Source organism: Odocoileus virginianus, chromosome 28 (assembly GCF_023699985.2).
Source record: "Odocoileus virginianus isolate 20LAN1187 ecotype Illinois chromosome 28, Ovbor_1.2, whole genome shotgun sequence".
Taxonomy (NCBI): Eukaryota; Metazoa; Chordata; class Mammalia; order Artiodactyla; family Cervidae; genus Odocoileus; species Odocoileus virginianus.
The window spans coordinates 9919835-9945970 of NC_069701.1; the positions used below are offsets into that span (position 1 = coordinate 9919835).

General features: G+C 39.9%; 1 protein-coding gene across 26 annotated transcripts in view; it reads left to right on the forward strand.

Annotated features, from left to right (window-relative positions):
- Positions 1 to 26136, forward strand: part of DLG2 (discs large MAGUK scaffold protein 2) — a 2233668-nt gene that overhangs the window by 1467032 nt on the left and 740500 nt on the right. The window lies entirely within an intron of this gene.

The following is a 26136-nucleotide window of genomic DNA, read 5'->3' on the forward strand; positions in this document are numbered from 1 at the left end:
ATTATGTATAATGCATGGCCAGGATTTGGAGAAATGAATAGGGAAAGCCAAGTATTCAGTGAGTTTGTGTGATGTGAAAGTGAAAATGTTAGTTGCTCAGTCGTATCCAATTCTTTGTGACCCCATGTACTCCTCTGTCCATGGGATTTCCCAGGCAAGAATACTAGAGTGGGTTGCCATTGCCTTCTCTAGGGGATCTTCCTGACCCAGGGGTCAATACTTTTTTCCTATTGTTTTCATTATTAATCTTTTGCTATACATTTTAAGATATGTTATACTGCATTTTCATTTACGTGATATTAATGTGATCTTCTTAACTACCATTACCATGCTTTTTCTTTTTTTTTTTTTTAGTTTAAAATAATATGTGCTGGATTTTAAAACCTCCCTCATAGAGAAAAACACAGCAACCCTGCAGAGTTCTGAAAACATGTTGTTCAGGCCTTGGCAAAGGTTTGAAAAATTAGAGAAATTTTGTGTACCGTAAGCCTGAAATATAAAGGTGTTTTAGAGAAGAATAAGAAAAAGGCCAGAGAATGCCTAGAAAAAGGTGACTGAAAGGTATTAACAGGACCTTCATCAAAGAAGAAAAGGCCAATAGCATCCAGAACCTTGCTCAGCGTTATTATTAAACAAAGAATCAATGGTACTAACGTTTTTCTCAACCCAACTGGCAAAACATTTAAAAGGAAAGTTAATATTCACTGCCATGAGTGGGCCTGGAAATTGGAGCAGCCATTTGTAGTTGTTGCCCCATCGCTCAGTCATGTCTGATTCTTTGCCACATCATGGACTGCAGCATGCCAGGCTTCTTTGTCCTTGACTGTTTCCCAAATTTGATCAAACTTATGTCCATTAAGTTGATGATGCCATCCAACCATCTCATCCTCTGTCGCCCCCTTCTCCTGTTGCCCTCAGTCTTTCCCAGCATCATTTCCAATGAGTTGACTCTTTGCATCAGGTGGCCAAAGTATTGGAGCTTCAGCATCAGTCCTTCCAGTGAGTATTCAGGACTGATTTCCTTTAGGATGGACTGGTTTGATCTACTTGCAGTCCAGAGGACTCTCAAGAGTCTTCTCCAGCACCACAGTTCAAAAGCATAAATTATTCAGTGCTCAGCCTTCTTTCTGGTCCAACTCTCATAGTTATACATGACTACTGGAAAAAATCTTAGCTTTGACTATACGAACCTTTGTTGGCAAAGTAATGTCTCTGCTTTTTAATATTCTGTCTAGGTTGTCATAGCTTTTCTTCCAAGAAACAACTGTCTTTTAATTTCATGGCTACAGTAACCTCCACAGTGATTTTGGAGCCCAAGAAAATGAAGTCTGCAACTGTTTCCATTGTTTCCCCATCGATTTGCCATGAAGTTATGGGACCAGATGCCATGATCTTAATTATTTGAATGTTGAGTTTTATGCCAGCTTTTTCACTCTCCTCTTTCACCTTCATCTGTATATGCATAATATACATTCATAATGAGGATATATACCAAAATGTTAAAAGTTATTAGCTCTTGTTAAGGATTTTGAGGTAATTGTTACTTCTTTTTGTTTATATTTATTTTCTACACTTTCCATAATAAACATGCAATGTGAGAGTGCTCAGATGCTCAGTCATGCCCAGCTCTTTTGTGACCCTTCTGAACTGTAGCCCACCAGGCTCCTCTGTCCATGGGATTTTTCAGGCAAGAATACTGGAGTGGGTTGCCATTTTCCCCTCCAGGGAAACATGTAATACATTTATATTAAGAAATTAAAATGTAAGTAATTTTTTTTCTGTGCTCTCATTGAAGCATGAATTCAGACTAGATCTACATTTAAAATTATTATTTTTTTCTTTTTTAGTTTACTAATTATTCAGTTTCTTTAGTCAGGTCATTTCTTACTTCCAGCCTAATTTTTATTGTGAATGGCTTTAAAAGGAAATTTGCATTAAAAGTTAAGTGTCTGACAGATGGGTTCTTTAAAACTTCCATTATGAACTTTGATAAACTGTTTTAAAGGCATGCTAAATGGATAAAAGTGAGGTTTATGGAAAATCAACCCAAATGAGGAAAGAGAAGATATCTCTCCTTCTAAGTCACTAATTCATCTGTCCAGAAATAGCTATATAAATTGTAGGATGCAGCGCAAAATCAAGGTGGGAGGCCTTTGTTTAAAAACCAGTAAAAGACCCAGAGGGATCAGGTGGAGAGGGAGGTGGAAGGGGGGACCGGGATGGGGAATACATGGAAATCCATGGCTAATTCATTTCAATGTATGACAAAAACCACTGCAATGATGTAAAGTAATTAGCCTCTAACTAATAAAAATAAATGAAAAAAAAAAAAAAAAGATGACAACAGCAGTGCCTTCTAAACATAGGATCTCTTTGCACTGTACAGATCTCACCCTTATGAGGTCAGCCTCTGTTTCCCTGAACCCCACACATAGATATGTCTTGACTGTAACACCATTTAGTTACCCTGGTTTTATAGGTCAGAAATAGTTCGATGTGAGGTAGAACGTTCTCTATGAGTCAGACAATGGTGGGTCCTGGTGTGTGTTCGCACTCGCTTCATGAGCCTGCATGGCATCACCTGTCCTTCACTTCCCGCCCTAAGGTTCTCAATCGCACTCTGAACCTTCTCCCTGCTCTTAGCTGTACCCCTCCCAAGACCTCTATGTCGAGCATCACCTTCTCTGTGTCCTTGTCATTTATTCTAGTACTCCTCCTCTCCCCACTGGGACCTTGGTTCAGATTTCACCGTTTGCCTTCTGTTTTCACCCTTATGCCCTCACGACCCTCCTCCCCTTGGCCTCTGTTCCCTGGTCCATCACGCTAATTTTCCTTCTTACACACTCAGCATTTTTTCTCCTCTCTCTTTCATTGTGGTCGTCTCAGCCCTTGTTAACCTACCATGGTTAAACTTACACCTTCCTGATTACTCCATGTCAGCGTCTGGGCAACAAATCATGGCAAGAGAAGCACCTAGTCATCTCACTTTAAATTTATAAATGTTGGCTTCAAACGAACTCTCAAAACAACCAACCAGTTCTTAGCAATCTCTTTAGAAAAATCCTTTTCTTGGTCTCTGGGAAAACAGTTTCCTGTCTCATTTCATCTCCTCAAATGTCGAACACCCCCTCCCTCATCCTCGCTCTTAACTATTAATTTCTCTCCATATGTCCTTGAGAAAATCTAAGCCATCAAAGGAACACCACCTTACTTCCTACCACCAGATTCTCTAGTGTGCTCTTTCTGTTCCCTGATTCTTTCCAAGGCCAGCTCTTCACTTGTAACCTGGACTCCATAACCTCTTGTCCATTTAAGGAATTTGCTTCTGGAGTTTTCTCCTCTCTCTCCTGCAATATCAGTTTCTCTCTTGCTTTTTTTTGGGGGGGAGGATAAATTTAATTTAGACGTGATAATAGCTCTCATCTTAAAAAAAAAAAAGTGTCCCTTGACCCAATGTCCCTCACCCATTATTGCTTCATTGTTCTGTTGAGCTTAACTAAAAATCTCAGAACACTGTCTGTCTGCATTAACTCCACTTTAGTGCTTCCTTTCCTTATTTTAGCCTATTTCGTGTTTTCATCCTCATGGCAACTCTGAAACGGTCCCTGTCCAAGTCACAGCAAGTTCCGTCTTGCTAAATACGCACCTCAGCTCTCAGTCCTGACTTCTCAGCAGCACTTGCTGCAGCTTTCACTGCCTCCTTCCTCAAACGTGTTAATCTCTTGCCTTCCAGGACAAAGCACTCTCCTGCTTATTTACCATCTCATCAGTGCCCTTTCTCAGTCTCCTTGCTGGCTCTTCCTCTAAATGTTGGAATGCTCCAGAAACCTAGTACCCAAATTTGATATATTCCAAACAGAATTCATGATTTCCCTGTAGTTCCTGTCCTCAGGACCAAAGCTGCTTCTCTCCTAATATTCGTCATCTGAACTCATTGACTCTATACTATTCCTTGTGATTCAGGCCAAAAATAATGTATCAAGGAGTCTTGTATAATTGCTCTTTTTCCCTTGGTATCTAGCAAAAGTCCTATTGGTGCTACCATAAAAATATATTTCAAAATCAGTCACATCTTAGCACTCTGCTGAATCTTGGTCTAAATCAATATCACGCCATGCCTGGACCACAGTAATAGCTTCTACTTCTGCCCATTCTTTTCCAGAAGGTAGCCAGAGTGATTTTTGAAGGAGAAACCTGATCATACCACTTCGATTCCTAAAACCCTCCAAGAGGTGATAATTACACTCATTATCATCACCTACAAGGCTGTATATAATCTGACCTCTGCTGCTTTCCCCAGTACTATGGCCTAACTGTCAACTCCTAGAACAGTTCACTTCGACCACACTGACTTTCTCATCATTCCTCAAATGCCAGGCTTTTCTCACCTGAGGCATTTGTGTATGATATTTTGTATGCCTGCAAAAATCTCCCCTCGGCTCCTTATAAGATTTGCTCACTTCATCATGGAAATAGCAACTCAAATGTCGCCTCCTCAGAAAAATCTCCCCTTTGTACTCCATTGAAGTTAGTGCAGTTGCCCCATCACACTTTTTTTTCCTTCTCATCGTTTTATTGTTATATAATTGTCCTTACTAACATCTGAAATTTATAGTATTTATTTATGTATTTATGTATTATTTACTTTGTTAACATCTATCTCCTCCTTACATATATACTATTTGTAAATATATGGGCAACTCCACATCCAGTTCGCCTAGACCAGTATCTGGAATTAGTATGCATTCAGTGACTATTGGGGTTTGTGCCTGTGCTCAGCCACAAGTACAGTGAAATAGGGACACGCGGCCTGGGTTTGACTCTGGCTCTGTCACTTACTGGTCAACTTACTTTGAGCTGAGTACTTAACGTTTCTGTGTCTCAATTTCCACGTCTGGAAATGAGACTAAGGTATTTATAACCGCTTCCTAGGCCTTCGTGATGATTGAAAGTGAAAGTCACTCAGTCGTGTCTGACTCTTTACGACCCCGTGGACTATACAGTCCACGGAATTCTCCAGGCCAGAGTACTGGAGTGGGTGGCCTTTCCCTTCTCTAGGGGATCCTCCCAACCCAGGGATCGAACCCAAGTCTCCCGCATTGCAGGCAGATTCTTCACCAGCAGAGCCACAAAGGAAGCCCAAGAATACTGGAGTGGGTAGCCTATCCCTTCTCCTATGATTGTTAAAGGAGTTAATATAAAGGTTTAGAATAGCATGCATCTTTATTATTCTTAACATTTCCTTCATGCTAATTTGATAGTTCTCACAAGCGTTATTTATAGGATCGCCGAGGAAGCTTAAAACCTAGCTTCTCGGTCTCCATGAACAATTTCCATCAATCCAACAAGAATTCTTTTCATACCACTTTCCCTCTTCTTTCTCCCCATTACTTGAATTGATGTTAGACATCCAATGAATTGGGCTGCCAGTGCAAGACATATGAGAGATGTGGGTTCAATCCCTGGGTTGGGAAGATCTTCTGAAGTATAAAATGGCAACTCAGTCCATTATTCTTGCCTGGGGAATCCCACGGACAGAGGCTTCTGACCAGGCTACAGTCCATGGGGTCTCAGAGAGTTGGACATGACTGAACAAAGGAGCTCAATAAGAAAGTTACCATCTTTGCTATATGTGTTACAGCTTATATTTTTGATGCATTTCATCTCTGTAACATTTGATTTAGTAATAAGCTAATCACATTTAGTAACATTCCTGTGAGGTGGATATTGCTAACTTCATTTAACACATTAGGACACTCATAATTTAAATGAGTTTAAATTAAACTCAGAAATTAAGTCACATGTCAAAAGTCAACAGCGTTAGTCAAAGATAGAGCTAGGATTCATCTCCATGCCCACCAGACATGAAAACCTAAGCTCATTGCTGCTGAGTTAAATTGCACCAAATTAAGCTCAAGTGTTTTTTCCTCCAAGAAATTTTTCTTGACTTCCCCTCTTGGGAAAGGTTCCCCTGCATAAATTAACACAAGTAGAGAATTTCTCACACTAAATGATGAAGAAAATGTCTTTTCCACTGAAATGTGAGTTCCTTGATGGAAGGAATTTTATTGTAGTGTTCTTTATATTCCTATGACAATATTAAAAGAAAAGAGAAAACCACTGCACAATTTGAGGGCATGTTGATGACTCCTTCCCTCTAGTAGCATCAATTGATGCATTGGCTGCTTTGCCACACATGATGAATCCCACACCTGTCTTATGGACACTTAGGTGTCAAACACCTTTTGAACAAGGGCCCTGAGCACAGCCCTTGTTTCATAGAATCACCACCTGGGGGAGGACATGGAAGTAAATGGGCAGAAAGCATAATGAAGAACAGAATGCATGACTGCCCGGCCCAGAATGGAGAACTTCTCTGGGGCGTTATACCTGAAGAGTGAAGAGAAACTAGCCATGGGCAAAGAAGGAGAAGAGGACCTCTCAGGAAACAGCAAGTGTAAATGTTCAAGGGTCTATGGAAAAGTAGCATGCTCAAGGAACTGCAGGTATCAACAGTTCAGGATGACTGTGGCTCAAGTTTTGAAGTGAGACTTGGAGAGAGAGAGAGAGAGAGAGAGAGAGAAAGCAGGCAGGAAGGATGGAAAGGACTGGAAACATAGATGCCTTGGGTAACATTTAAATTTTAAATTGTATCTTGGAGACAATGGTGAGCCTTTGGAAAATTTTACTCAGAAGAAAGTGACACAATCATACTTGTGTTTGAAAAAGATCACTTTAGTGGCAGTATTGGGTGTACAGGATTCAGGAGACAATGCAGATGTGCCATTTAAGACATAAAATTAATGACTAAATTCTGCCAATGGTGGTGATGGAAGAGATGATTCAAAATATTTTAAGAATCTTAGAAGAACAGATTCTGGTGTTTTGTAGGATGAGAAAATGCCAGAGAGAGCAAAGATGTCAAAGATGCCTAGACAACAGTCCAACAAATTTACACAATCTGGGCCTCTCAGCCCTGGACGCCTGTGATATTTCAAGACTTTCTCACACCCTCAACTCCTGTGACATTAATAAAGGTAGCTGAGTATAATGTCTGTGCCTCTGAGTGATTTCTCCATTATCCATGTATGAAATTAATAGGTTATGTACCCCTAATATGGTTTGTATCAAGAGAAGAGAGTTGACCCAGCATGGATAATAGATTCATCATGCCTTCATAACCCTGACTAGCATGCATGACTACAGTTTAGCAGAGATGTTGAAGTGACTATCTGACCATCTGCCGACCCCTACCCTAGTCTCCAAAATAAGAAAAATAACATTTGGAGTGTTTTCTTGACAGCTGCAGAATGTATGGCCATGTGACACTATTTGAATATTCTGTCTGACACATTGGGGATATTCTTTTGCATTTTTTTTTTTAAAAAGAGCTGAGCCATATTCCTAAGTATAAATCATTGATTTTGTTACTTATTATTTGATCCATGCCAAAATCAACAGATCTGTAGGGCAGAGAAAATTGACTGACTTATGGCACCCTGCAAATTCCTGCAGATGAACTGAGTTTGGGATGTCAGGTGGATAACTTGGGAATTTTTTAAACAGTATTTGTAAACCGCAGGTAAGCAGTAACCAACTAAAGTTGTCTACTGATGGACTCTCCAGGCTCATCCAGGCTTCAGATTAACTAGAAATTCCTTGGATGTCTGAATCAGGCCAAATTTATTTATCTCACACTGTTGAGTTTCCATGAAGTTGTAAATTCCTAAATTCAAATGGAATTAAGGGTCTGTTGCTTCAAGTAATGTAAAGTCTTTAGGTTTCTAAATTTCAGGTTTTTTTTCTGGATCTCTGTAGCTATTTCAAATTAGTAGTAACAGGAATAAAAAGCCAGAGTCCTGAAGATATTTGATGGGATTTCATATAGTCAGCTATAGTACAGTCTTATTCTATTTTAGTTAAATAATTTTAATACTAATCTTCTTAAACTCTAAATTTTATGCATTTGCAATTATCAGTGTATGTTTTAGTGTGTTTGAAATATATATACATACATATGTATATTTACAGATATAGATACCATCCATATGTAAGTGTATATTTAGATGTAAAAATATTTACTTAATATATGTGAATTTTGATCAAAGTGTTATTGGCTTTGTGGAAGGTATTGCAAGTTTTCTAGAACAAGAGTAGATTCACATAAGCAGTCGAAATAAGCAGTTTTTGAGTTCAGACTTCCTTTTGAATCCAGAATCAGCCACTTTCTATGTGACCTTGAACAAATGACTTAACCTACTAAGCCTCAGCTTTCTTCATGATGAATGTAGTACTAGTATCTGTCGTATACCACTGTTGTGAAAAATAGAAATAACATGTGTAAATGCCTTAAATAGTTCATGGAACAGCATAGATTCTCAACATTATTAGCTTTTATAAAGTATATAAATGCACCTTTATCTAAGCTTGATTCTTTTTTTTCAAAGATGTCACTGTTGGTTAACTTTAGGCCATGATTCTAGGCCTAGGTCAAGTGGCAGATGTATGCTTCTGCTTTTCTCTGCGTGTGTTTGTGTGTGTGTGTGTGTGAGAGAGAGAGAGAGGGATTTTTTTTTTTAATGGCAAATGATAAGCTTCTTAAGTGATCTCCAAAAAGTGTATATTCCCAATTATTAATTCATTTTAAGTATGTAAATGGAGTCTGCCCTGAGTTTGCAGCCATAGCTTCCTCTAGAATAACTCCAAACATTTTGTAGCTCTGTCTTCCTTTCTTTGTTAGTTCACAAGAATTTAGCTCCTGGCTAGACAAGCAGTTAGTGTTTTCTGTTCAATAGCTTTTGGTTATGATATTTGCTTCAAATGCTTTTAAATATTTTATTCTAATGATCTTTCACTTCCAGTCTCTACATATGAAATAGTTAGCTTTTTTTTTTTTTTGTCTGCACATTAGAATGGGCAGGAGGAACATTCTTCTTCTTTGGGGGAACTGCTGCTCTGCCCATTCCATCCACGTCATTCTGAGGACCACTGCCAGTCATAGCATCCACAGTCACACAGCTGATTGATCTAGAGCTACTCATTGGAATTACCTGGCAAGCTAGTAAAAAATAATAATAATAATTATAACACAGATCCCTGAACCATGCCCTAGACTGAATGAATCAGAATCTTGGGTGTGTGGGACTTGAGAAATCTTTATTTTAAAAACTCTTCTTGGGGACTAGATGCACAGTTTACAGGCTGACACCTGAGTCAGACTAAGCCAAATATAAGCGCTCCTCAGGATTTTTCACACTGGAGTTTGGGGAATGGAGAGGTGTTTCACTCCAGCTGTGCAGTAGAGTTCTGAGAGATGAGACGAAAGTGGTTGCCCTATGAATTTCCTGCCTCGTGGAGCAAGCTCCTCTGAGAAGATGAGGCTTCCCACAGAGAGAGACGGAGACAGACATTAACGAAGAGGGAGAGAGAAAGAGAGAACACACTGGCAGCATCCAATTTCTATGTTGTATCTACCCTAAAGACCCAACCGGACAGCCACTCTCTTTCCAGTGGCTACGTGAGACCTCCCCTTAAATTCTTCTTAGCCAGACTGGTTCAAATCTGGCATCCATAACCTGCCAAGTGTGTTTATGCAAATATATCTTGGTGTTGTATTTTAGCTATCACTCCAAAAGTTGTTGAATAGGTCCTGCCCTAGACTCTACTGCCATAGCCTGTTCTCAAAATAAATGTCACCTTGCTTAGATTTATCTTCTCTAAAGTCTAACCCTGTCTCCCACCACTGAGGTAAGGTCATAAAGCTGAGCTCTCCGGTAGGGAATAGTGTTGGCACGTTGTAATAAACCTTAATACCCCAAAGCTTACGCATGCATCTCCTGTAAAGTAACCCATGACTGTGTTTCAACTCCCAGAAATAAAAGAACAACAACAGAAGAAAGTGGCAAATAAAGAGAATGCCTACCGACAGGCCTATGAATTTAAGTCTCTACTGTCTAGAAACTTTTCTGATTTGGAAGCTAGCAAGTTTTTTGTCCATGCGGAAAGAGCTTTGCAGTGTTAACCATTGGCCTCAGATGTCAGGAAAAAAAATTTACTGTGAGAAATATGGTTTACAGACATTTGGGGGGTCATTAATCTAACTTTTCTTCAGATGTAAGCTTCAAAGTCTCAGGATTGAGGATTACCTGGTAAACTTACCTCAAAGGCCTGATTTAGATGAATGGCCACAAAATGCCTTTAGCTTAAATTCAGCTGCTGACTCCAGCCTTCTCCATTTTTCTTTATAGCTCCGGGCTGACTTATCTCCCTTCTTTCACCCCACAAACCATCTGTCACCAGAGTATTACCAAGTGCCCCCTCCCAGTTTCTTACCCTGAGCCTCACATCATTTAAACTGGCCAATATATTTCCTTCTGGAAACCACTTGTTATACTGTGACCCTCAGCTTTTCCTGACATGCTCCTGGTTATCACAGGCACATCTGATGCTATTGCAAGCACATCTGATTCTAAAATTAACAGCTTTTAGACAAAAATCGGCAACAGGAAAGACTTGCACAGAAATGGCAAAATTCTACTGTTCCCAAATGAGTTTTCTAATCAGAGTAAATCTATTTTCCTGACCTGTATGTCAACACAGTGTGGATGGTTAAGGAGATTTGGCAAAGAAAGCTCTAACTCAAGGATGCTCTAAACTTCAGAATCATGATGGAGATACTAGGTCCTGAGATTATTGGAAAACAAAGACCCAAGAAGCAATGTGGGACAGAGGCCCAGCAATCACACCTGAGTTACCAAGTACCCCATCTTGAGAACTGGTGAAAGATAGAAATGTTATTCCTTGCCACTGACCACACTCTTAAGGGAAGAATATCTGTTTTTCTGTAGGTCAATTGTCTGGCTAGCAACACATGTACACTTAGTCATTTTTAGTGTTCTTTTTTTCCCCCCCTCAAACATTTCAACCACCTCCAGAGATCTCACAGTTCTGTGTCGTTATACAGTGACAAGACAACCTACGTATTGTTTGGTCATGTGTCCTCACAGGTAACTGCTGCAATGCCCATGGTTTCTCTCTGAGCTGTTCCTACAGGTCTTGCCCTTTTCTGCTGACGATGTGGTGGACATTTGTCAGTTATCTACCCATTTCATTCTTTTCACCCCTTCCTCTTTGCTAATTGAGTCCAGATTTTAGTTCAGATGTCCACCTTTATCCACACAACCCATGTGCTTTGATGGAGGCTAAGGCAACTCTGAACTCATGCGATAGGTCCTGGCTGATTTAGGCCAATGAGACTGACAGACGAAGACCCTCAGTCTCCATCCATGGTGAATACTCAGCCTATTTCAGGATAATCGGAGTGAACTGTGACTCTTGCTGAGAATTCCTTGACAGAAACCCACCCTGTTTCATGGGCAGGACGTGAGGAAGCCTGTAGCTCAGATGGTAGCTTAGAGCCATTTGATGGCCAGTAGAATATCCCAGCTTTAGAAGGAAGTGCCATTTTAGAAGTCAGAGTAGGTCAATGGGGTGAAGAACAGTCTGGGTGACATCTTGAGATGGAGAAGCAAACCACCTCTGAAGCCCTCCTTCCGAATTTGTGTTAATCTCCTTTGTTGTGTTACCAGCTCAAATGGGAGGAGTTCTGTAACTCACAACTAGACAAATCCTAAATGACATAAATGGGTCATGAGGAACCTTAAACTTTACATCATCTTAGACATGCCTCAAAATCCTTTATCTCTGAAAACTATTCCTCCTCTTTTCTTGTTCCAGTTCAGGGCTTCCCAGGTGGTACTAGTGGTAAAGAACCTGCCTGCCAGGTAAACATAAGAGACATGAGTCCCCTAGGTCGGGAAGGTCCCTTGGATGAGTGCTTAGCCCACTCCAGTATTCTTGCCTGGAGAATCCTGTGGACAGAGGAGCCTGGTGGGCTCTGGTCCATAGGGTTACAAAGAGTCAGACACAACTGACATGATTTAGCACTCACACACGCACATTCCGATTCAAGGAATCTCTCTCTCCCCTGCCCCTCCATTGGGGAAGCCACTTATTCCTTCTGCAGAGGACTCCTCTTTCCTCTTTCACTTCCTCCAAAAACCCTTTCATTTCCTCAAAGGGCTTAGGTTTTTGGAAACAGAAGCAGGGAGGTTTTTGCAGGCTGCTTCTGATTTCAACTCTCTCTCGTTACCTCCCACTGCAATGAATACCTGCTTTAACGGGGAGAAAGGAAAAAAAAAAACAGGGAGAAGAAAAATATTTTTTAATATCTCAAAATAGAGATGCACAGTAGGGAAACTGAAACTTATTTGAGAAGCAATTAGAAGTAGTGGATTTACAAGCTATTTTATCTACTTAGCTTGATGAGATTTAGGCATTTTTGTACTTTCAAATCATCTATCCTTTGGAGAAACAGAATGTACATAATAAGAAAATATTCATAGATTTCAAAACCTCCAAGGTATACTTTCATAGTTTAAAAATATTTGGTCTGTATAGACTCAGCATAAATTAAACAAAGACATTTAGTCATTGAGAAGAATGTCAGCTTGAATTTAATTCAGGATCACCATCAGGTTCTGTTGATCCTAAGACTGCTCTTCACTCCCTTACTATCATTGCCTGAGAAGCTCTTCCTCAAAACTCAGCGTGTGTGTTACCTCCTCTGAAAAGCTTGGTCAAGTTCTGCAGTCAGAGTTAGCTTATCCATCCTTTTCATCACCTCAGGGATTTCTCATTGTCACCTGTGTTCATATCCAGTCTACCTTTTATGTAGAGGCCCTTGACTGGCTGAAATCCTTTTCATTTGGCATTTACATCTGGCTGTTTTTAATCACTTCCTGGGTAGCTCAAATGGAAAAGAATCTGCCTGCTATGCAGGAGACCTGGGTTCCATCCCTGGGTCTGGAAGATTCCCCTGGAGAAGGGCATGGCAACCCACTCCAGTATTCTTGCCTGGAGAATACCATGGACAGGGGAACCTGGCAGGCTACGATCCATGGGGTTGCAAAGAGTCAGGCACGACTGAGTGGCTAACACACACATGGAAGAACAGAGTATATAACTGGCAGAGTCACTAGAAGACTTATTTATGTCTCTTGACAAGATACAGAGATTAGTGTTTCATCCTGATGGTGTGTTGTATACACAGACATGTTTATATACACACTCACATACATGTATAAATTTTGCATACATTTTATATATTTCTTTCATGTATTTTTATGTATTTACATGTGTTTATAGTTGGATGGCTGGATAGATAGATAGGACCTTCTCTTAAGCTGGAGCCAATGTTCATGCTCCCTCTAATGCTGGTGCCACACTAAGTATATCAGTATCATTTACTGAAAGTTTAGCTTTGTATGTTGTTTACTCTTTTTTGATTATCTCAAATTTTAACAGCTCATGACATAAGTTTTAGAGCCTCTCTTTTACCAAGAAGAAGACTGTAGGTCAAAGAAGTTATGGCATTTATCCATAATTGCAAAATTTGTATGTGGCAGAACGGGTTGAGCTGTCTTCAAATGTGGTGCCATCAGTAAGCAGGAAAAATATGGAAGACTTTTTTAGAATAGGGTATTCTCAAACCAGCCATGATATATTCAGATTGCCCTTAAGTCTTATACGTTTATTAAAAGGAAACAACAAGCCCAATGGCAAAATGTCTTTGACTCACATCGGAAAGTTAAAAGCAACTTCAAGAAAAAGACAAAGACAGTAGGAGGTGGATGGAGAGGAATTTATTTCTCTGTGGGACTGTTTCTTAATGTTTGAGCAGTAAGCATGCACCTCTCCCCACCATTTGCTTAGACTTTACTCACGGCTCAATAATGCTACCCTAACTTGGGAAAAACAACAAAAACAACATCACATCTTGCAAATTTGATATTCTTCTAATTCAATAAATCCAATTCAAGCCGTGTTCCAACTGTATTTTTAAAACTTTCCTTCTGAGAGTATGTCCATGTTTTATGAAGCCAAAATTGGTTCTACTATGCATACAGTTTTATTACTTCATTCAACTAATATAACATATAATTATGATGCATCTCATGCTTTAATATTACTTCATTATTTTCAAATATTTTTCAGATATCATTTCATCTTTCAAACTACCCTATGAATTAGGAAAAGAAAATTTGCCACTCATTTTAAAAATGAGCAAATGAGGGCTCAGAAAACATTGACATGGGTTTTGCAAGATCACTCAATACAAAGCAAAGGCCAGTCTAAATCACATCTTTAACGTCCACCCTTGCTCTTTTCTCTCCAACTCTTATTGTTGGGTTTTTTTTTAAATTTATTTTTATTAGTTGGAGGCTAATTACTTTACAATATTGTAGTGGTTTTTGCCATACATTGACATGAATCAGACATGGATTTACAAGTATTCCCCATCCCGATCCCCCCTCCCACCTCCCTCTCTGGGTCTTCCCAGTGCACCAGGCATGCATCCAGCCTGGGCTGGTGATCTGTTTCACCCTAGATAATATACATGTTTCGATGCTGTTCTCTCTAAACATCCCACCCTCGCCTTCTCCCACAGAGTCCAAAAGTCTGTTCTGTACATCTGTGTCTCTTTTTCTGTTTTGCATATAGGGTTATTGTAACCATCTTTCTAAATTCCATATATATGTGTTAGTATACTGTATTGGTCTTTATCTTTCTGGCTTACTTCACCCTGTATAATGGGCTCCAGTTTCATCCATCTCATTAGAACTGATTCAAATGAATTCTTTTTAATGGCTGAGTAATATTCCATGGTGTATATGTACCACAGCTTCCTTATCCATTCGTCTGCTGATGGGCATCTAGGTTGCTTCCATGTCCTGGCTATTATAAACAGTGCTGCGATGAACATTGGGGTGCACTTGTCTCCTTCAGATCTGGTTTCCTCGGTGTGTATGCCCAGAAGTGGGATTGCTGGGTCATATGGGTTTTGTTTTAATAGCAAACAAATTCAAATAATTGGCTTATTCAGGTAAGTTCAGTTCAGTCACTCAGTTGTGTCTGACTCTTTGCGACCCCATGGACTGCAGCACGCCAGGCCTCCCTGTCCATCACCAACTCCTGGAGTTTGCTCAAACTCATGTCCTTTGAGTCAGTGATGCCATCCAACCATCTCATCCTTTGTCATCCCCTTCTCCTCCTGCCTTCAATCTTTCCTAGCATCAGGGTCTTTTCCAATGAGTCAGCTCTTCACATCAAGTGGCCAAAGTATTGGAGTTTTGGCTTCAGCATCAGTCCTTCAAATGAACACTCATTGGAGATAAAACTAAAAATATCAAAATGTGGTTCATTAATTTCTAAACTTAAGCTGAAATCAGAAGAAAACCTTCTCTCATGTCAAGCTAGATTTGAAATCTCCCAAATCATTTAAACTTGCTCTTACTTTTTTTTGTTAGCTCTCTCTTAACCTCTGTCTTTTTTTTTTTTTTCATTTATTTTTATTAGTTGGAGGCTAATTACTTTACAGTATTGTAGTGGTTTTTGCCATACATTGACATGAATCAGCCATGGATTTACACGTGTTCCCCATCCCTCTGGGTCTTCCCAGTGCGCCAGCCCTGAGCACTTGTCTCATGCATCCATCCTGGGCTGGTGATCTGTTTCACCCTTGATAGTATACTTGTTTTAGTGCTATTCTCTCAGAACATCCTACCCTCGCCTTCTCCCACAGCGTCCCAAAGTCTGTTCTGTACATCTGTGTCTCTTTTTCTGTTTTGCATATTGGGTTATTGTTACCATCTTTTTAAAGTCCATATATATGCGTTAGTATACTGTATTGGTCTTTATCTTTCTGGCTTACTTCACTCTATATAATGGGCTCCAGTTTCATCCATCTCATTAGAACTGATTCAAATGAATTCTTTTTAATGGCTGAGTAATATTCCATGGTGTATATGTACCACAGCTTCCTTATCCATTCGTCTGCTGATGGACATCTAGGTTGCTTCCATGTCCTGGCTATTATAAACAGTGCTGTGATGAACATTGGGGTGCATGTGTCTCTTTCAGATCTGGTTTCCTCGGTGTGTATGCCCAGAAGTGGGATTGCTGGCTCATATGGCAGTTCTATTTCCAGTTTTTTAAGGAATCTCCACACTGTTCTCCATAGCGGCTGTACTAGTTTGCATTCCCACCAACAGTGTAAGAGGGTTCCCTTTTCTCCACACCCTCTCCAGCATTTATTGCTTGTAGACTTTTGGATAGCAGCCATCCTGACTGGCATGTAATGGTACCTCATTGTGTTTTAATTTGCATTTCTCTGATAATGAGTGATGTTGAGCATCTTTTCATGTGTTTGTTAGCCATCTGTATGTCTTCTTTGGAGAAATGTCTGTTGAGTTCTTTGGCCCATTTTTTGATTGGGTCATTTATTTTTCTGGAATTGAGCTTCAGGAGTTGCTTGTATATTTTTGAGATTAATCCTTTGTCTGTTGCTTCATTTGCTATTATTTTCTCCCATTCTGAGGGCTGTCTTTTCACCTTGCTTATAGTTTCCTTTGTTGTGCAAAAGCTTTTTTTTTTTAAGTTTGGATTTTTGTTTGTATAGAATTTTAAAACCCTGAGCCTAACACCTGATTCAGTTTTTTTTTAATTCATTTATTTATTATAATTAGAGGCTAATTACTTTACAATTTTGTAGTAGTTTTTGCCATACATTGACATGAATCTGCCATGGGTGTACATGTGTCCCCCATCCTGAGCCCCCCTCCCACCTCCTTCTCCATCCCATCCCTCAGTGTCATCCCAGTGCACCAGCCCTGAGCACCCTGCCTCATGCATCAAACTTTGACTGGTGATCTATTTCACAGATGGTAATATACATGTTTCAATGCTATTCTCTCAAGTCATCCCACCCTCGCCTTCTCCCACAGAATCCAAAAGTCTGTCTTTACATCTGTGTCTCTTTTGCTGTCTCGCATATAGGGTCATCGTTACCATCTTTCTAAATTACATATACATGCATTGAAAAATAACTATCATGAATGTTTAGACTCATGGGAAGCACATCGAAATAACAAGTTTTCATCGTGTACCTCCAATAAGGGGGAAAGCCCTTTAACCCTCTAAATCTTGAACATTACTGTTTGAAAAGTAATTCTTATATTGATTTGACACTCTTCTAGTAATTTCTACCAAATTGTTTTACCAGCATTGGAAAGTATTTCAAGTGTGGACTTTACAGCACTTTAGCCTGAGATCAAACTGTGGCTTTAACACTGGTTACCTTTGTGAACGTGAGCAAGTCACTGAGTCTGTGCCTCAGTATACTCATCTGTAAAATAGGGATAATAACAACACCACCCTCATAGGATTGTTGTGAAGACTAAATGTGTTCGTAAATATAAAATGAAGTACTTAAAACAGTGCCTAGCCCTAAAAAGTACTATACAAGAACTGGCAGTTATTTTTGTTACTGGTCTAGTTCTCTTCACGTGAGTGGCCTTGAATTTTACCAAAATAATATCAACATCTACTTCATCCCCAGACTCTTTCTACTACAGAAGGACCACAGTGTCCCCATGTCTTTATTTCCCACATGATCTTCTTCCTCTGGCAATGCTCCTGATTGTTACTTTCTCTCCTAAATTTTTTCTTTCATTCTACAGATAAGTGTTGATTGTGATGCCTGAAATGTATGCTTTTTTCCCTCAGCAGGCTTTACTTGAGCATCTCTTCTCTCCCAGGTGTATTAGATGCTGTGAACAAGTAGTACCTGATACAGTCTCTTCCTTCAGAGAGCTTAGGGGGGTTAGTAAGGGAGCCAGGCATGTGAACTAGAGCCATTACTTCAGGGAGATCTATTACATGGAGTGCTGACCAGACTCTCTGTCTTGTTTTCTATAACTGTCTATGACATAAGCCTAAAAAGTGTTCTTTCATACAGACTTGCAGTTCAGTTCAGTTGCTCAGTATGTCTGGTTCTTTGTGACCCCATGGATTGCAGCATTCCAGGCCTCCCTGTCCATCACCAACTCCCGGAGTTTACTCAAATTCATGTCCCTTGAGTCAGTGATGCCATCCAACCATCTCATCCCCTGTCAACCCCTTCTCCTCCCACCTTCAATCTTTCCCAGCATCAAGGTCTTTTCCAATGCGTCAGCTCCTCGCAAAATATTGGAGTTTCAGCTTCAGCATCAGTCCTTCCAATGAATATTCAGGACTTATTTCCTTTAGGATGGACTGGTTGGATCTCCTTGCTGTCCAAGGGAGTCTCAAGAGTCTTCTCCAACACCACAATTCAAAAGCATCAATTCTTCGGTACTCAACTTTCTTTATAGTCCAACTCTCACATCCATACATGACTACTGGAAAAACCATAGCTTTGACTAGATGGACTTTTGTTGACAAGGTAATGTCTCTGCTGTTTAATAAGCTGTCTAGGTTGGTCATAACTTTTCTTCCAAAGAGCAAGCGTCTTTTAATTTCATGGCTGCAGTCACCATCTGCAGTGGTTTTGGAGCCAAAAAAATAAGGTCTGTCACTGTTTCCACTGTTTCCCCATCTATTTGCCATGAAGTGATGGGACCAGATGCCCTGATTTTAGTTTTCTGACTGTTGAATTTTAAGCCATTTTCACTCTCCTCTTTCACTTTCATCAAGAGGCTCTTTAGTTCTTCTTCACTTTCTGCCGTAAAGGTGGTGTCATCTGCATATCTGAGGTTATTGATATTTCTCCCAGCAATCTTGATTCCAGCTTGTGCTTCATCCAGTCCAGCATTTCTCACAATGTACTCTACATATAAGTTAAATAAGCAGGGTGACAATATACAGCCTTGAGTTATTCCCTTCCCAATTTGGAACCAGTCTGTTGTTCCATGTCCAGTTCTAACTATTATTTCTTGACCTGCATACAGATTTCTCAAGAGGCAGGTCAGGGGGGTCTCGTATTCCCATCTCTGTAAGAATTTTCCACAGTTTGGTGTAATCCACACAGTTAAAGGCTTTGGTGTAGTCAAAAAGCAGAAGTAGATGTTTTTCTGGAATTCTCTTGCTTTTTTTGATGATCCAACAGATGCTGGCAATTTGATCTCTGGTTCCTCTACCTTTCCTAAATCCAGCTTGAATATCTGGAAGTTCACGGTTCATGTACTATTGAAGCCTGGCTTGGAGAATTTTGAGCATTACTTTGCTAGCATGTGAGATGAGTGCAATTGTGCGGTAGTTTGAGCATTCTTTGGCATTGCCTTTCTTTGGGATTGAAATGAAAACTGACCTTTTCCAGTCCTGTGCCCACTGCTGATTATTCCAAATTTGTTGGCATATTGAGTGCAGCACTTTCACAGCATCATCTCTTAGGATTTGAAATAGCTCAACTTGAATTCCATCACCTCTTCTTGCTTTTTTCATAGTGATGCTTCCTAAGGCCCACTTGATTTCATATTCCAGGATGTCTGGGTCGAGGTGAGTGATAACCATACAGACTTTACAGTGGTAAAGTAAAAACTCAGGTCTTTGCACTGACCACTTTTCAAAGTGAATGTTTCTTAGTTTGTAGCATGTTTCTCTGTGTCTGCCTTTAGCGATAAAATTTACAAGTGCCAAGGTATTCTACAAGGGCTATTTATTACTGCTTCAAAATTAAACTCATGTCAGTGTTATTTAACTGCCTTCTCTTCAAGCATGTTACATTAGGGACAGGCTGTCTTCAGTCTGGGCTATTCTGACAGAAATTACAACACATGCTTTTCAGAGCAGTCTATCATGTTTGGCAATGCCTATAAGGATGCTTTTGGGTGAATGGACCATGTCCTATGCCAACACTTGAGGATGCAGTTAAAACACAGTCCACTGCTTTGCCTGGACAATCTATGCACCGCTGAGATTCGGCTGTATTGTATTTCTGAATAATCAGGGGAGTTCTTTTTCAAATATATGGGTAAATATTCTGGAAATCTGGGCTATATATAAATCTGAACTTATGTATTATATTACTTTCTGTAATCTTTCTGGCAGTAACTCTGTGAAGTAAGGATCATCATACTATCTTGCAAACTGAGGCATTGGGTAATAAAGTGATTTGTTCAAGATTGCACATTTAACAAGGGGCTAGAGCAGAAATCTGAATGGAGATGGGTTTGATGCTAAAATTTCCCCCAAAGAACCTCTTGTTCTATCATTTCAGTGTCTCTCCACCCACTGTCAAGGCCAACTGTGTTGTTTCACATGGCATGGTGATTTTCCCTCTGGAAAGCTTGGCATTTGAACAGCTGATGTGAGGTTTCTTGCCTCTGGTTTCCAAAGGGATGTTTCTCAACTTGAACTGAGTGTCTGCATTTGTGCTCTATAGGGAAGGAAGGGTGAGGACATTACGTGAAGGCAGTGCTGGCTGTGAAATCAGTTACTTTTTAAATCTCAGGGTTATTGAATTAATGAATTAGTCTTAGAAGGCTATGTGTCATTCTTGGGATTCTGAGAAAGGAAATTGAATATTAACCCAGTTCACATCCATCATGCACAATTTATAGCCACATGCAGACTCAACCATATGGTGGAAACATTCTTTCATTCTTTGAGATTATTTTATGTTGGTTGCCCCACATACAGCAGGTCTTTTTAACTGACTTGTCTTGTGTGATCAAAATAATAAAACATCTGTTGATAATAACCTTGAGAACAAATTGGTGTTTCCCAAACTTGCTTGAGCTATAAAATGTCTACTATAATAATGAATGCAAGATGGAGGGGCAATATTTTAAAGACACACACAGACTCACACACAATTTGATCATGTCACCTCTAAAAAGTATGCCCACCAGCACTGCTGAAACCTCATTCACAGAAACTCAGCTTCACTGCGAATACATGGGGCTATTTTTTTCATGGTAGAAATATGGTTGTGAGTTCTTAAAAAGTCTACAAAAAGGGATGGGGAATACATGTAAATCCATGGCTGATTCATGTCAATGTATGACAAAAACCACTACAATATTGTAAAGTAATTAGCCTCCAACTAATAAAAATAAATGGGAAAAAAAAGTCTACAAAAGGAGATTAAATAACCATACTTAGGCAGTTTCTTATGAAGCATGTCAAAACAGCATAGTTTCAAAACCACAGGGGAAAGTTGAGCCTTCTAAACATTTATAAGCCACCAATGAATTACCGGGCCCCAAACCACCGCAGAATTTCCTGGCTGTCTGGTAAGCTGCCATAGCCTACACAGTTACAGCCAAAAACATACTCTGTGCTGAAAATCCATGCTTCTCATCACAAGCCCCCCCCGCCCCCCCCCCCACCCCTTGCATGGTCTGGGCCCACAGTCTGGTTAGAACGAGGCTGTGGAACATTTTGCAGTGTTTTTATTTCTCTTGTGCCTCGCTCCCTTCAGCTCTACCATTGGTATGAACTTCCTTTGGGCAGACCAGCATCCTTAGTAGAAATTCCAAAAGAGAAATTCAGTGAGACACTTCCACCTTTTGCTTTGGGTGAGCGTTTAATAAGTACAGGAGACTTCTCAGTTCCCAGCGATGTTGACCTCATGTTTTGTTGGGCCTGAGTGGAAGCGCTTTAAGTTTTAGCAAGTGCTGTCACCCACTTCCCTTGCCACGTCGAGCCCTCTAGAGACTTTGCCTTGGCCGTAAATACAGATTTACTGTTAGCCAGCCACAGTCCTGACCCACTGTTTCCTGCCACACACTGGCTGCTGAATCTCAATTCTAGCCAGTTGTTTCCTGTTCATTGTTAAAAATCCACTCACTGCCCTTTCCCCAGTATACCAAGCCACTAAACTGACCCACGAAATGAGCAGAATGGTTTGTAATATGCCATTTCCTTTGAGCACACATGTGATGATTATACTAGTAATAGCTCCTGAGTATTTGAGTTATACTGTTGAGGCCTCCATTATTTTATTTGAGCTCTGCAACAAATAACCATTTAGCTTTTTTGTCCTCACCGGGGAGATGGGAAAACTGCAGATGAAAGCATTGCTCCTCTGGGGACAGAATTCAGTCCCAACTAGTTTGATTCTATCTGTGCAAGTCGTGTTTCTTGCTCTAAACCTATGTAGTAGATGTTGTGGAAACCCTTATGTAAATGGAGAAAAGGGTTAAGGAATTTGTCATCTAAGGTTTAGAGTTTATTTGAAAAAGTCAGGGATAGAGAAAAATCATGCAGTGTGTATCTGTAGAGCATTCTAGTATTATCCTTCTCTGATATTCTCATCTTGGAATCACCATCTGTGTATGCAGAAAGCAGCTCTTACTGTTCACACCTCATCAGCCACTGAGTCCATTCCACCTCTTTAATCACTCTGAAATCCACATGCTTTTCCCCAGACACATTATCTACTTCAGGCCACTGTCATCTCTCACCAGGATTGCAGCAGCCTCCTAAGTGGGTGGTATGTCCCAGTCTTAAGTCCGCTTCAGTGCTTTATCCACACTGTCACCAGGGGGATCTTTCTTACACTATAGCATGACTTTGATACTCACTACTCCACACTGACTTTCAGGTAAAAGCCAACCTTCTTGGCTCAGCATCCAAGGCCTTATATGTTGTGCCTCTCATTTAAGCTCCAGTTCATCCCTTATTCTTTTCCCATATCTGCATTCCAGCCACATGGTTAGACTTGAAATTGCCCAAACTCATAAGATTCTCTTTTTTCTCACCTCCTCCTTACTGCAAATGCTCTTCCGCATGCCACACCCATTTGCCTCCCTAACACCTGCACAAACTCCCTGTGTGAGTTCAGGTAGTATCTCTCTCTTGGAGCTTGCCCTGGCAGACCCCTTAACTCTCAAGCGCCTTCCTCTGTTGGTTGTCTGAATGTCCTCTAACAAGACTATGGTTCCTTTTCCAGAGCTTATGAGTTGACCTCCTTTGGTAGCTGCTCAAAATAATATAAACAGCCCCAATTTTTTTTCATCCTTCAAAAAAGAGTACATATATTTAATTAAAAAAAAAAAGAGTGACCTAGTTGCCTACTCTACCACAGTTGTGCAGCCATTCATAGGTACAGATTTTCCATCCTACCAGAATCCACCTAGAGATGAAGTCAGATGTTGAGTCTCTGCTGGTTTAGCAACATTCATTCATTCAGTCAGTCAATAAATATTTACTGATCAGCTGTCATGCATTATATACTATTTAAGTTTCAGGGCATATAACAGTAAACAAAGCAAAAATTCTTACCCTTAGAGAGCATATATTCTAGTTGAGGCAACATTAAATACACTAAATACATAAAATAAATATTAGATGGCAATAAGTGCTTTGGAGAAAAAAATGGAACAAATTTGTATTGATCTTAGTCACCCAAACAGATTAAAGTCATTTAGTATTTCCCCCTGAAATGGGAATGACCTCTTAAAATGGCCATTGTCCCTCAGCCTTTGACTAGTGTGATGTGATAATTACGCCCTATTGGATGGACCCCAGGCACCTCCAGAAAGGTGGAAGGATGAAATTAGCAAGCCTTGCTCTTGCAGACACATCAGGGTCATTCTCCAAATACATCAGTGGTCCAGACTTAAAAACAGTCCCTGTCTCAGATTAGATTACTTCACACACACACATACACTCTCTCTCTCCCTCCCCCTCCTCCCCCCCCCAACAAAGGAGGTTCTTTGAGATAAGACTGCTTGTGATAGAACTCTTATCTCAGAAGATGGCACCTTCAAATATTTGATTGGGAGACCTGACCTATTTCATTGGTAACTCGGTGGCTGGGAACTGACTGGGTCAAAAGGCACTGTGTGTGTGTCCTGATGCATGTTCAGAAGATGAGAAGTTAAGTTTTCAGTATGAATGTGCTTCTGAGCATTGCCAAGGCCTAGAATAAGATGCTGACCACTAGTACTTGTCCTCAGACCCCCAGTTTCAGAAACTCTTCTCTTGAGAAGTAGCACCTCTCAAGCCATATAAAAATTACCTCTCTTCTGAGGAACTAAGAAAATAATTCAGGAGAGCAAAGTTTAGTTGCTGTAAAGCTGTATTTGCCCAAATAATTGTGTGTTCCTTACTTCCTTAACTGGAGCAGGAACTCTTCCTAGATTCTACCATAACACCCAGGCACATAGCACCTTATTCATGAGAATCTGTTTCCTGGTCAGTCATCCCACTGCCAAACTGGGCTTGCTGAGGGCAGTGTCATTTATTGCTGAATGCCAAGCATCTACCTAGTAAGAAATACTTGAAGAAAGGAGAATGGGTTTTAACCAAAGTAAGGAATTCATATGATAGAATCAGAAAATTTTGGAGGTGGAGAAGGTCAACAACTAATTCAAACCTATAATTTGATTTTGATAGATAAGGAAAATGGAATGTCAGACAGGTCCCAGGGTTTTCCCAGAGTCAACATGGGAACCTAATTTTAGGACAAAAAATATACATCCCTTATCATTTCTTCCTCTGGTAGGAAATTTCTGATAATCGTACATATTAATAAAACATACCCACTCTTGAGCAATCAAAAATGATTTATTTTATTGTAAGGTGCTTTTTAAATGAAATGAACTACTTCAGTTTGGCTATGTACATTTTGTAACACGGTATTTTTCATATGTGGTTTGGCTCCAGCTCCAACCCAAAACAGAGTGCTTGAAATAATCCTATAAATATTTAGCAGGTACAATCTCCTCTAGCCAAAATTGGTCATTCTGAGATGATATTTCCACCAGTTACTTTTTCCTACCCAAAGGAGTCATGTGGCATAAGTTATGACTCCAGAACTGAAAACATCAAGAATAGGAATAGAATATATTTCCTCCTTTATTTACCTTGGAATGTTCATTCTGTTCCCTTAAAGATATTATACTTTTGAAATTTTGAATTTCTATTTTATTTACTTTTTAAATATATGTATTCTGTTTCTTGTGATCTCATCACTATTTCAGAGGAGAAGATTTGAGGGGAAAATATTCCTTCAAACTTACTGCCTGGTTGTCTGTGTCACAGAATGCCAATCTCAGCTTAACTGTTTAAACTTATTTTTTTTCTTTTTTTAACAGATTTTTGATATATTGGCAGTTACCTTTGGTCAAGGGCAATAATCTTCTGACTTAACTTCTATAAATATGTTTCCTTTAAAGAAGTTTAGTTGTTTGCTCCTGATAATTTTGATTTATTTTCCCCATTTCCTATTTAAGGCTTAGATACTTCTATGCCATAAAAATCCAAGATTTAAAAAAAAAAATGCTAGTTCTTCAGTTGAAATACCGTTTCATCTCCCTTTTCCTAGAAACTTGCGGCCATCCTTCAGGGATTAATTTAACTATCAGGTGTGAATCTAACTTAACCAGTCCCTGTTATTATTCACTCCCATAGTACTTGTGATTTTGTGTTTGCTTATTTCTCTTTTTAACACCTACCTCTACTATCAGATATTAAGCTATAAAAGCAGATACCTTCTTTGTAATTTTTTTTTTTTTAAACCAGTGGCTATACGAAGAGTTGACTCATTGGAAAAGACCCTGATGCTGGGAGGGATTGGGGGCAGGAGAAGAAGGGGACAAAAGAGGATGAGATGGCTGGATGGCATCACCGACTCGACGGACATGAGTTTGAGTAAACTCCAGGAGTTGGTGATGGACAGGGAGGCCTGGTGTGCTGCGATTCATGGGGTCACAAAGAGTTGGACACGACTGAGCAACTGAACTGAACTGATATGCCTTGCACATAGTAGACTCTCAAAGAGGTACATTAAAAGAAAACTTTTTCTAAGTATTAACTGGTAAAAATTCTGGGGTTTTTAATGGACCATTGTCCTGGTATTCACTGTTATAAGCAATGCTTATATTTAGGAATTATTGCCTTCAAAACATCCATGCTTCCTAAGCTGCTTTTTTCTTTCTGTATAGGAGCCTCACCCACTTCCCCTTTTAAAATCAGCTTTACCTCTTATCGTCTCTTTGATGCCTTTCCAGCCTGTGTCAAAGAGGACTGGCTGTCATAACTGGGGACATGCATTGTGTCATGCATATACTTTCCCACCTGTAAAGTACATGTCAATGTTGAGTTTTCTGACTTCCACATCTAAATTACATTATCTTCACCCCAGTATTTGTGATGTGTTTGTCTTCTGAATGATGACCTCCCCTGACTTTTTCTGTTCTCTGTGCGATTTTGTTTCTCAGAGTAGGTAAGTCCCATGTGAAATCTCAGATGCTTCCCTAAAAGCAATTTGAAGAGGAGAATCCATTGGGCCCATTTACATCCAAGTTT